The sequence below is a fragment of the Canis lupus genome, chromosome 10 (assembly GCF_048164855.1).
Source record: "Canis lupus baileyi chromosome 10, mCanLup2.hap1, whole genome shotgun sequence".
Classification (NCBI taxonomy): Eukaryota; Metazoa; Chordata; class Mammalia; order Carnivora; family Canidae; genus Canis; species Canis lupus.
This window is the reverse complement of record NC_132847.1, coordinates 63,812,178-63,826,221: the sequence shown is the minus strand read 5'-3', so window position 1 is coordinate 63,826,221 and position 14,044 is coordinate 63,812,178.

The following is a 14,044-nucleotide window of genomic DNA, read 5'->3' as shown; positions in this document are numbered from 1 at the left end:
TCCCAATTTAATCTACAATTTTATACAGGCTATAAACATTTCAGTGAAATTTATTCAAAATTGAAAATTGACTAAATTTCATTTTAAAAATTACAGATGGGAGCCACAAAAAGAATATAAGATAGAGAAGATCAGGAAGTGAGGACATCTGCCATTAAAAATATCAAAAAGTATACAAAACTAATGTAATCTTTAAAGTGTAGTACAGGTCCAGCAATGGGCATGGCTATTAAGTGAGATAAAATAGAGAATCTAGAAATGGATCTACAAATATATTAGAATGTAAAATATGATACTGATGTAATATGAGCTTGGTTAGAAAAAAACACTGCCAGGTGTCGCTTTAATAGTTTTTATTTTATGAAAAATAAATTGATATCATATCTCAATATAAGCAAAATTATATTCAAAGTTAAAATTCAAACAGTAGGAAAAAATGATAAAAGGAATAGAAAAACATTGCAGAATATTTTGAATGAGAAAGTTTTTTTCTAAACATGATATATACTTGAGAAATTTGACTACACAAGGATTAATTTTTTTTGCAAAGAAAATTAATTAAGGGCAAATAAAAAATAAGACAATGTAATCAAACATATTTAAACAAATATTGTTACTATTGCTGAATTATTAAAATGACAAACTTCTTAATGGGGAAAAAATGGGTATAGATTTCCAGCCAGGCATCACAGCTTGAATGTATACATTTATCTTGGTTCCCCCTTCAGGAATTCCAGTATAATGACAGTAAAGGAGTGACAAACTATAGACCCGGAGACAAAAAGAATAATAGGGGAGACAATACAAATGGAAGATGTCCATAACACTTTTAAAAGTGTTAGGGTAGAGAACAGAAAACTGAGTGACTCTGATGCCTTACTAATGGCCCACTGTTCTATAAGCATACCAACTTCCTACCCCTATACATCGCTTTCAATTAGATATCTAGTGCCTGATTCCAAAATATAATTAGACAAGGATCACAAGATATATATGGAAAGCCTCAGATATGAAAGACAGAAAGCAAAATTAACACAAAAGGAAAGCTATAACACAAGGAGAAAAAGTAAGCTTAAAAATATAATATCTTCATAACAATAAAAGAAGATATAGCATCCATGAAGAAAAAAGGAAAGTGACATTATAAAAAGAGAGCATGTGGGGAATAAGAAAGAACCACAGGAACATAATGATAGCTAAAAGAAAACATCCAGTAAAAATTGGAAGTTCTCAGAGTCTAGAAACTCTAAAAATTCTCCTAGAAAAAAGAAAAATAAGCTAATTAGAATTAATGGGAGCTAACATTATGAGAAATTAGAGGGCTAATTTAAGAGCTATAATGAATAAGAGTTCTAGATAGAGAGAGTGAGAAAGTGTGTGTGTCTGAAAGACAGAGACAGAGAACAGAGGGAAACCACCAAAGAAATAAAGAATTTCCTAAAAAACAAAACAAAACAAAACAAAAAACAACAACAACAGTGGACATAAATTTACTTAAAGGCTATTCCTACCAATCAATCCAAGTGATGGAAAAGGGCTTGAAAATACATCATGAAATTTTAGTGTCTTAAGAATAAAGAAAAGATTCTGAAAATCTCCATGAAGAAAGACAAAAACACAACAGATCAGAAATCAGAACAGCATTGGACTCTCCAACACCACCATGGATGCTACAAACAATGGAAAAAAATACCCTTGAAATTTTGAGGGAAAAAATGGTTTCTAACCTAAAATTATATATATGAGTAAATTATCAATCAAATGTGAGAGTAGTAAAATTTTACTTTTAGAAATACAAGTTCTCAAAAGTAAATGGTTTCATGTAGTCTTTGTCAGTATTATACTGGAGTTATATCCTATGGCAAAATTAGGGAAAATGATGAAATGAGTCCAGGAAAATGGGCTGAAACACAAGGGACCTGCAAAAGAATTTCAGAATAGCAAGAAGAAGCCATAGGATTTCTGTAGCAGGTTAAAATCAACTACTTGAGATTGGAGCAAGATGATGGAGACAGATTTTTAAAAAGGAAATTATAGATCACCTAAAGTGTTTAAATCATTAAGAGTTTTATTACTCTGGCAGAGAATTTGCTTATAGAGACTTCTATAAGTAGAAAATTAAGTAAACCTTAAAATGAGGTAATTCTTAACTTCAGGAAAAACAAAAAGTTGAACCAGAAAGAAAATCTAAACTAAGTACAATACCTACTCAGTTGTGGGTAATATTTATGCAATAATGATGTGAGAGTGAATATAAATTTAGCTCAGATTTATGATTATCTGTACTGAAAGGATGATCAAAGAGAACTGAATGAGTTTTAGAGACAGGGTGGGATGGGGGGAATGTGGAAGAAGAAATAAATCTTCCTCTTACCTGGTAGGAAATTAAGAATAATTCCTGAAATTAAAAAATGAAGAAGTAGTAAAGAAGCATATAATTTAGAAACATGAAATTAAATAAATTAAATATAAGAAGAAGCCATTTAAAAAGTTGAGCATAGTTACCTTTGCATACTGGGTTTGGGAGGGGAAGAAAGATGGAACAGAGAAATGCCATTTTTTGCTAATAATCCTTGTTGTAGTGGAACTTTTAAATTATGCATATGTATCATTTTGCTAAAAAAGTAAATTAATAGTCAAAAGATATGAACTAGAAAAGCAAAAGAAATTTGAAAGATTAATAAGCATATGAAAAGATGCAAAACATCAATAAATAATCAAGTATTCAAATTTTAACAAGAAAATATTTTTCACCTTTTATATTGGAAACAATTTACAAAATTTATAATATCAAGAGTTAGTAAAATGCAGAAAAATGAGCACTCTTACAAAATGCAGGTAGAAGTATACAAATTAGCCTACTTCTGAAGGAGAAATGGCAATTCATATCAAAATTTAAAACATGACTCTGATCCAGCAAATCTGCTTCTAAGGAAATCATAAGAAAACTTTTCAAAAATATGAATAGAAAGACATTTATTAAAGTATTGCTTATAATAGTGAATATGGGAAACAAGCTAAATATTCATTCCATAATGCATTTTTAAAACTAAGTAGGACATTTGTGAAATAGAAACTATGCACAATTAAAATGATATGTAGAGTCATATTTATTGTCATGGAAAAATATTGGCAATATACTAAATGTTATGAAAAATGCAGGTAAAAATCAGGTAATACCTTAATATTTAAAATTATTATAATTATTTTAGTTTCTAGAAGGCCCCTACCTCCTCCATTATATTATTTTTTAAGTTTTTTTCCTATTTTGTTTATTCTATTTGAATAACCTTAGGATTATTTTTTGTCACAGTCCTAAGCCATAATGTATGATTCCCTTCATTCCCAAACTAACTGTCCATGCATCCATCATTCTACCCACCAACCTATCTACTTACTAAGATACAGTGTGGGATTATGTCTGAATAGTGAGACAAAGGAGAGATACTTGCTTCCTCTTTTCTAACTTCTTCAATTGTCTTAATTTTTCCCCTTACAATGATAAAAAATTATTTTTGGAATCCTCTCCAAAAACAAAATTATTCTCCCACTTAAATAAAATAAAACATAATGGGTATTTGAGGATGGAGGCCCCCTGATCCCTGATTTCAAACTATCTAACAAAGCAATAGTAATCAAAATGGTATGGTATTGGCATAAAGACAGACACATAGATCAATGAAATTATAAGCTCAGATATAAACCCACACAAATACGGGTTTGTAAAATAATGAGTATGTAAATAATTTACAACGAAGGAAGCAAGAATATACAATGGGAAAAGACAGTGTCTTTATTAAATGGTATTGGGAGTACTGGAAAGCCACATACAAAAGAATGAAAATTGATCACCATCTTATACCATATACAAAAATAAACTCAAAAAGGATTAAAGACTTGAATGTAAGACTTGAAACTATGAAACTTTTGGGAGAAAACTCTGGGAGTAAGCTCCTTGACATCAGTCTTGGCAATGAATTTTTGGATCTGACTCCAAAAGCAGAGGCAACAAGAGCAAAAATAAACAAGGGGAACAACATCAAACTAAAAGTTTTTTACACAGCAAAGGAAATCATCAACAAAATGAAAAGGCAATCTAGTGAATGGGGGTAGATAATTGCAAATGATATATCTGTTAGGGAGTTAATATCCAAAATATTTAAAGAATTTATATGACTCAATAGAAAAAAAAAAACAAAAAAAAATCAGATAAAAAATGGGTAGAACACCTGAATAGACATTTTTCCAAGGAAAACATACAGATCGATGGTCAACAGGTACATGAAAAGATACTCAACATCACTCATCATCAGGGAAATGCAAACCAAACCCAAGGTCACCTGTTAGAGTGGCTATTATTAAAAAGATAGGAAATAACAAGCATTGGCAAGTATGTGGAGAAAAGGGAATCCTTATGCTTTATTGATGGGAATATAAATTGGTGTATCCACTATGGAAAACAGTATGGAGGTTCTAAAAAAATTAAAAATAGCACTACCACATGGTCTAGTGATTCTACTTTTAAAAATTAATCTGAAGAAAACAAAACCATGAATTCAAAAAGGTGTATGTATCCCAAGGTTCACTGCAGCATTATTTACAATAGCCAAGATATGGAAACACACTAAGTGTCCATTGATGGACGAATGGATAAAGAAGATGAGGTGTGTGTATACAATGGAATACTACTCAGTCATAAAAAAAATTGAAATCTTGCCATTTGTAACAACATGATGGATCTTGAGGGCATTTTGTTAAGTGAAGTAAGTCAGATACAAGAAGACAAATACCATATGATTTCATTTATATGTGGAATCTAAAAACATAAAACAAAACAAAACTTATAGATAACAGAGAACAAACTGGTGGTTGCCAGAGGGGAAGACAGAGCGTGAGTGAAAGGGATGAGAAGGATCAAGAGACACAAACTTCCAGTTATAAAATAAATAAGCCACAGGGTTGCAATAAGCCACAGCACAGTGACTAGTGTCAACAACACCGCAGTGCATATTTTGAGTTTACTAAGAGAGTAAATCTTCAAAATTCTCATCACAAGGAAAACAAAATTTGTTACCTTTGTATGGTAATGGATGGCAGGTAACCAGATTTATTGCAGGTAAGTGATCATTTTGTGGTCTGTACAAATATCGAATCATTATCTTGTACATCTGAAACTCATATAATGTCATAAGTCAGTTATATCTTAATTTGCAAAAAGATATTTTGGGGACAATAGAAAAAATTTTTTAAATGTTTCTTGCAAGACCAGTGATTCATTATTGATTCCACTGATCATTTTGCAATAAGTAGAGAGAGAGGCTAAAAATAGAAGAGATCCACATAATGGAGGAATTGAAGCCCTTAAAAATGTGAGTAAGGGGGGGGGCATAAGTGGTTGGTCTTAAACAGGAATAGAGAGCATCTGTGAAAGGAAATAAGGGCAGGTGAGCTAGAGGAAGCGAAAACAAATGCTGACAATGAGCCAAATAAGCAACTTCGAAAATCTGTTTTGTTATACTGATAATAGGTACATTTTTTTAAAAAAAATTCTGTTTTAAAAAGATTTTATTGATTTATTTGAGAGAGAGTGCTCATGAGACAGTGACAGTGAGTATGAGCAGAGGGGCAGAGGGAGAGGGAGAAGCAGACTCCCTGCTGAGCAGGGAGCCTGACGTGGTTGATCCCTGGACCCTGAGATCATGACCTGTCAAAGGCAGATGCTTAATCAACATAGCTACCCAGGCACCCCTAAAAATACAATCTCTTTACTATAAAAGAAATCCATGGGGCACCTGGGTGGCTTAGTCAGTTAAGTGTCCAACTCTTGATTTCATTTTTTTTTTTCAACTCTTGATTTCAGCTCAGGTCTTAATCTCAGGGTTGTGAGTTTGAGCCCTGTGTTGAGCTCCATGCTGGGTGTAAAGCCTACTTAAAAATACATACATACATAAAAATAAATACTTTTATTTAAAAAGTCATGCTCTGTGTAATTTGAGAAATATAGGAAAATACAAAGAAGAAAATTAAAATTGCCTGCATGTCCCCTTTATATCCTACCATTTTCTCTCAGTATTATATTCTGAGCATTTCCCTGTATCTTCAATATTTGTTTAAAACATAATTCAATGTCTATAAGTTATTCCAATATTTAATTGTTTTAACTATCCCCTTATTCTCAGATAATTTTTAAAATTAATTATAAATATTTTTAGGAATATCGTATAAAACTATGCACAACTGATAATTCTTTGGAATACATTTTTACAAGTGGAATTATTGGGACAAGGGGCATAAACTATTTTAGGCATTGTAATACATCTAGCCAAATTGGTTTTCAAGAAATTTATACTTCAAACAGCATCAGATGAAGTTCCATCTGATGACACCTTTGCTGGCTTAGGTTATTTTAAAAACCTTTGCTAATTGGTAAGATAAAATTAATGAATTTTTTGGCTTTCTTTGATTGCCAGTAGGGATGATTTGTTTTCATATTTTTATTGTCATCTGTATTTCCTCTATTCTTTTTTATATACTAATTTTGGATTACATCATGGACACTATGAATGTTACGCTGTAGAGATTCTGTATTCTATGTTCTTCCAAAGAGTGTTGACTTCATGGGACTCCTGGGTGACTCAGCAGTTGAGCGACTGCCTTTGGCTCATGGCGTGATCCTGGGTCTGGGGATCGAGTTCAACATTGGGCTCCTTGCATGGAGCCTGTTTCTCCCTCTGTCTTGTGTCTCTGCTTCTCTCTGTGTGTCTGTCATGAATAAATAAATAAAATCTTAAAAAAAAAAAAAAAAAAACAAAGAGTGTTGGCTTCTTTTTTTTTTTTTTTTTTGTATGTTTTTTTATTGGAGTTCGATTTGCCAACATATAGTATAACACCCAGTGCTCATCCCATCAAGTGCCCAACTTCTTTTAAGCAGGCAATTAACTAGGCCCCAAATTGCAATTCTGTCCTTGGTCTGTAACTCAAATCATAGTTCAGTTTTGCAGCTTTAACTAGTTGGCTTGTAATCTGTTTTGTGCATGCATGGTTCAAAGGTCAACCAGATATCTGGGTAAAGTTATGCACAGAACTTAGGGCTTCCTTTCTTGGTTCTCTCCTTTCTAATATTCCCTCTATCCCTCACTTTCTAGCACCCATGGTTGCCCCGAACTCTGTTTACTAGTTATTCAAGGAAGATCAATTCCAGCTGTTATATCTGCATTTTGGCCAACCACAATGACACAAACTAGAACCTGTTTTTTGACTAAAAACATACATATAAACAGACATACACACAAAAGGAAGAAAACCACAAAGTGTTATTCTTTTTCTAGATATGCACTTTTATTTATTATTTATTTATTTGTTTGTTTGTTTGTTTGTTTATTTATTTATTTACCTTTCTTTTAAAATGTGCCTGTGTTTGTTCACTCTTAAGCCTTTAGATGATTACTTTTTATATTTTTATTTTGGAATTTGTAGTTATTATCTGCAGAAAAATAGTCTGATATTAGCTTCTTTGGACATTACTGGAAGGAAAACCCCAGGACTACAGATCATTAATTTTCACTTCCACAAAGGTTTTTGTTTCTCTTAAATTTTTTTTTTTTTTTTTTGATGTGATCATTTCCAAGCACAGATCAAGAAAGCTAAGTTTCAGGCAGCCTGGGGGGCTCAGCAGTTTAGCGCCGCCTTCAGCCCAGGACCTGATCCTGGAGACCTGGGATCGAGTCCCACGTCAGGCTCCCTGCATGGAGCCTGCTTCTCCCTCTGCCTGTATCTCTGCCTCTCTCTCTCTCTCATTTCTCTCTGTCTCTCATGAATAAATAAATAAAATCTTAAAAAAAAAAAAAGAAAGCTAAGTTTCTCAGAATTCCAATCCTTCTGTTTGAACATATTTGGGGAATGTTTCCTACAAAAGTTGCTTCTGGTAACTAAAGCTGTCTAGTTAGCTTCAAGCATACGCAGAAAACTGCACCTGAGCTCATACTGAACAAGATAACAATGGCACTGGGGTACTACAGTGCCCAGAAACCAATTAGGTCTGAGACAGGAAAGGGATTTTCTTCAACTAGCTAATGAAGACCATAAGCAGAGGCTCTGACCACAGAGAATTTGATGCTTGGCTTCACACTTTTCTTCTTGAATTTGAACAAGGATCAATGACTGAGAGGACTAATCTAATCTGACCCCTAGATGGCTTTTCCATTTGCACTACTTCATGCTTAGCAATAATCACTCATCTATGATTCTCTGGCACAAGGAAATATGATACTTTGCAGCTAACAGGTATTTGTCAAGATTTCCATATTCCTTTTCACCTTAAAAGGATGTTAGAACTTATGTTTTTTAACTCATCACTTTAATTCTTAGAAACCTATAGTCCTTCTTGGTGAAATTTCTGTTCAAGAACCACCTAGGATAATAGAGGAAAGGGCAAAGCTGTAACTAGAATGCAGTTGACTCTCATTCTTGCAAGCTGACTCAGCTACACATTCAGTGTTTCAGAGATACTGCATTATGTGGTATGTCCTCAATCTTTCTCAAGGTTAGACTCTGAAGTGTTCTGAGTGGAAGAAAACAGTTTGTTCAGTGATGTGATCACAATCTCCTGAATTCAGCAGTATGACAGTGTGATCATTGCGTTTAATGGTTGGCTGTTCTCCAAAATCAGATTGGCAAGTAAGGGCATGTGGTCTCTCTTGTAACTCTGCTCTCCTGGCCTTTCCATTTCCTTTTTTCCCATTACTGTCTCTGTGGCTCTGTGCCCTTGATCTGTGTGTATTTCATAGGATTCAGATGCAAAGGCACTAGTCAAGATGTAACTCAAATTGCAAAAGGATCTGGCCAGGCCAAAGTCAGGTCAGGTCTGAACTATAAACTTGCTTCCCTGTGAAGTGTTTGATTTTTCATATGTGATAATTTCAATTGTTCATTTGCTGTCTAAAAATACAAGAACATGTTTTTTACTCAGCCTTTCATGCTACAGGAAATGGAACTAAGCCATACAATGAAGAAAAGCTTCTCCATGTTCAGAAATCCTTCCTTAAGACCTGGCTACCAGCTAGGTGAGGCATCAAAGTCCTCAGCATGGAAAAGTCAGAGTAGATGTAGTTTCACATTTTAAGAGTTGAAAAAATAAATTAAAATCAAACAAACAAACAAACAAACCCTGCCTGTCTTCAATAGCCTGTAAGATCCCCCTTGTCTCCAGGCAGGGGAGATCCTTCAGGTGTTACCCACTCTATCATAGCATTCCTCATCTCTTCTTTTATCTTGTGCCCTTCTCCTCTTTCCACAATCATAAATCAACAAAGACAGGTCCTCATTCTTCTTTAAAAGAAAAGGTGGGGGAAGTCTAGACTTCTCCTATTCCATGGCAAAGTGAACAACCTGATAAATTTAACAGCTACCTGCTTCTCAGGTAAAAACTGGAAAGATTTCAAAGCCCAAGTGGGCAGTCTGTAGCTAGGAACTCCTGCAGCACCGGTACAAAGTATTTTTCATGTTCCTCTCCAGGAAGAAAGCCCATGTGGTAAAATGGTAGATTGGTTCAAGAGACTTCAGATTCCAGAGAGGGGTCAGAGTCAAATCCAAGACAGTGTGACAGCTGAAATTGTCCATGATTTACTAATTGCTGAAGGCAGTGACCAGGCCATAAGGAGCAAAGGCCAAAGGGAAGGCTTGGTGCCCATTGCTGGCATTAGGTTTCCGTCTAGAGGAGAAGACAAAAAACTGAAGAACATTTGGAACTAATTAGCAGAAATAAGAAAACTTAAGGCTAAGAGGTGGGGGTAGGGTCAGGACTGTACTGTTCCTTAAAATAAAAAATAGTTGGTCAATTTCACCAAAAGCTCTGCTTCTCCTTATCTTTCTTGTCCTCAACACAACTTATACATAGCTGATTAAAGTATGGCCTCATCTTTCAGCTTCCTGCAATATTAAGGATCTTATCTGCAGAATAAAAGAGCTTAAAAAAAATGAAAGGAATTGTCAGATATTACTGTTTTCCTCGAAGATGGTCTGAACCTGGGAATGTGGGAGATATCAAGGAAAGAACTGAATTTTAGAGTCAGACAGGCATGAACTCAAATCACCACCTAGAAACTATGTGACCCTGAGAAAGTTAAGTATCTTCACTGAACTGTCTTCTCATCTACAAGTTATTCAATACCACTTCCTTCACATGGCTGACATGAGGATAAAATGAGATAAAATATGATGAAAAGGCTTCCCACTGTGCTCAGCACACAGCTGTGCTCATTAACTTTTTTTCTGCCTTATAAAAAACATTACAAATACAATAAAAGTCATTTTGATCATTTCTGTCATTCCAGAAATCAAGGCATACAACAAAGCCACAGATTTAAAACAGTGTGGTATTGTTTCAAGAAGAGGCAGATAGATCAATGGTATAGAATGGGAATCCAAAAGATTGGTTTCTACACAGGCAAAAATAAGATTGAGTTGAATTAAAGATCCATAGTTAGGAAAATAATTCTAATTTTATGCCAAGATAGTAACGGGCAATAAAAATATGCCAGATTTGGGAAGACTTTCTTAAAATCAGTTATATAGCAAAAATAGAATGAAAAAGAAAGAAATTTGAAAATGAACAAAGGTAAAAGACAATTGACAATCTGAGAGAAAATAGTCACAGCTGTAAAATATTCAGATACAAAACAGACCAAGGATAAACATCTGAAGCTTTCAAATAATTCTTATGTATCTATAAAAAAAAAAAATCTAAAAGCCAATGATAGTTTCTAGGACACAAGTAGGTAATTACAGAAGATGAAATGAGAATTGCCTTATGAAAAATAGCTCTGCCTCATTAGTAATCAGAGAATATAAATTAAAACTGCAATAAATTATCATAATGCTACCAGTTTGATAAAGATTAAAAAGTTTGATAATATCAAGTGTAGACAAGAGAAGCAAGGGCAGGGCTGGGGAGTGGGAAGAGTAAAATTAAACATAGCTGCTCATGACCTTGAAATTAGTACAATAAATCTGAAGGGGAAATGGTGGGATCTATTAAATTACCCAGCAATTTCTTTCTACATCTCTGTTCTGGATAAAGACTTGCACATACACACAAAAGATACAATGTAATAGTGTTTGTGATATGAAAAAAAATTAAAATATTTATCCACAGAGAAACAAATGAAAACAATTCCATGAACACAGAGGAGTACTACAAAATGTTCAAAGGAATCAAGTCGATTTCCACATATTAACATGAATCACTAACAAAAAAACCCAGAAACCAATATCTTATATTTCTCCCAATATGTAGATATGAATGAAAAATATAAAGAATTTTGGAAACTCTTTCACTAGACAAATGCATCAGAGTATGTTCTTGGTACTATTTGGTGGAGGACATCAATATGGAGACAGGAGTTTTCAGGAGACTATAGTTTCTTCTATAATGGCCTAAATGTTTTAAGTTACAGTTGATTTATTGTTTGTATAAATTTAAAAAGCAATACCTATAAATACTTTTAAAAGATGCAAAAATCTCAAAAATGTTGGCAGTGACTCATTTTGGGGAGGCAAAGAGAGAATATGGGTGATTATTGCTTCTTCTCTGAACTTCAATCCCTATATGTTAAAAAAAAATTTCCAAATTGGAAAATGATCACCACTATCCAATGATTCTCATAAAATTCCTGATATTGGCACTAGATACTAAGTTAAAATGGTTTAGTTTTGCAAGCATGATCTCATTTAACTCTTGTGTTAACCCTGTGAAGTGGGTAGATACCTGCTACTGATAGATAAGGAAATTGAGGTTCCAAGAAGCTGGGCAATTTACCCAAGCTCACACAACTACAAAGTCACAGAGCCTATAGTCTAGTCCATCATATGTCTTTGGATACCAAAGTTAATACTTTTCTCACCATATTAAAGCTACCTTAATGCAAGTGTTACATGAATTTTTTTTTTTTTTTTTTTTTTTTTTTACAAATTCTAAAGTTGCTTCACTATGAAGTGAATTTGAAATCTAGGGAAGAAAAGAATAAAAACAGGTTTTAAAAACATATAAACATTGTAAGGACATTTGTGCATTTAAATACAGGAGTTAGACTAATCTATTTAGGAAAAAAATATTACTGATCCCCAATAAGGCAAGTGTGTAGAAAAGCCACTTGCACAAAAAGGAAATATCCTTTGTTCAAACATAATATTCTTACACAGTGTGATAAAGCAGCATGGGATTCCACAGAACCAACTGTTAGCTAGAACTGTATTAGTAGGATTTCAACTTAAACTAGCCCAAGACAATGAGAATTTATTGCCTTACATAACTAGTTTCAGGCTCATCTGCATCCAGGGGTTTCAAAGATGTTATTAAATCTCAATCTCCTTTCTCTCTCTTCTTTTCTCTGTGTTGTCTTTATTTTTAAGTATGCTCTAGGCAAGTGGTAAATATATATAACTTTCAAGTTCTCAAGTTTCCATGAATATACTTCTTGCAATCTCAAGAAAAAAAGAAACCCTCTTTCCCTCAATGTGAGTCTCTGAGAAATAAGTTGGCCATACCACAGCGATATCTGTATCTACTCCTGAATCTTTATTACCTCCTTTTAGCCCCAGGAAAGAAGGATTTAGTCCTACTCAAACCAAAGGGATTGGATTGGATTATTGTAGAATGGGTAAAGAGAGATTAATCAAACCAAAGAATTCTGGGCAAACAAAAAGATATATCACCACAATATAGTCACAGCTTTGAGAGTATTAGAGGTGTGTGGCCACTGAAAAGCCAGCAAGCTAACCTAAAGAAGAGGGGAGACACTCATAACAGCTACTTCAGAGGGTTCCCCTGAGGATAATCGATAGAAAATGTACCTAACACAGTGTCTGGAAGATAGAAAGTATCCTATAAATTTGTTAGCTAATTGATTAATCAAAGGTAGGTGGTTCTGAGTTATTTCCATCACTTCAGCCCAGAGACTTTATCAGTTAACAAGTCCAAGTGAATAATACAGCAAGTATATTGAATGTGAAATAGAATTGGGAGCCCGTTTTCAGTCGTCCTTTTTATGTCTACTGCAAGCAGAAGGCTGTGCAACCCAGGATTCTTAACAACCACAATAACAAAAACTATAGTCCCTGATATTTATTGCATGCCAGCCATGTGCCAAGTAGTCTTCTAAGTGTATAACATGCATTTTCTCATGTAATCTTCACTATAACTAATGAAGTAGATATTATTATCATTTCCATTTTACAGATGAAGAAACAGATGTAGCGAGGCCAAGTAATTTGCCCAAGGTCAAGAGAGTGACAAGGCTTGGACTCCCACCTGGTTGTGTTTGACTCGAGAGCCTGAGCTCTTAACCATGCATTGTTCTGTCTCACACTGCCCTGCGAGGCCTCATAATACCCCGAGGAGAAGACTCAACATGAAATAGCATTTGGCTGCATTCCAATCAGTCAACACATTCATCACTAGATGCACAAAGAGAGCAGGTAGGTTGGATTCCCTGTGCTGAACAAAACAATTCAGGCATATACATGCACTGACCTCTAACTCAATTTGGAGATTTAGAATCTCTATCTTGAAGAATTTTCTAACATCTCAGATGCTGTATTTAATGGGACCTTTTGTTGCATTGGTCATGAGGGATCAAAGAGAATTTATTTTTTTAGTTTCTTTCATTAAAAATTATTTAACCATAATGGTTCTGGAGCTGTTTCTTGTTGGCAAAATTATGGAGCTGCGTACTGATTCAGAGACGTGTTGGGACGCTGGGCACAGATGGCTTTAATTATTTGGGCAGCCATTGACAGATGTGATGGTCTAGGTTTCTGCTGCCTTGGACAGGTGTAAGCTATAGGATTTACCCAGAGGGAGTTGTGGAAAGCCAGAATTGGATAGAGCCCTGTGATGGCCCTTTATTTTGTCTTAATCCACCCCTAGGTACATAGTTATCATATTTCTTTGCCTCAAGGCATGGTCAAGTCAGTCAAAACCATCAAACCAAGTTTGTGTGCAGAAAAGAAACTCTCAAAGAAAGAAATACACTGTTAGCAATTGGTC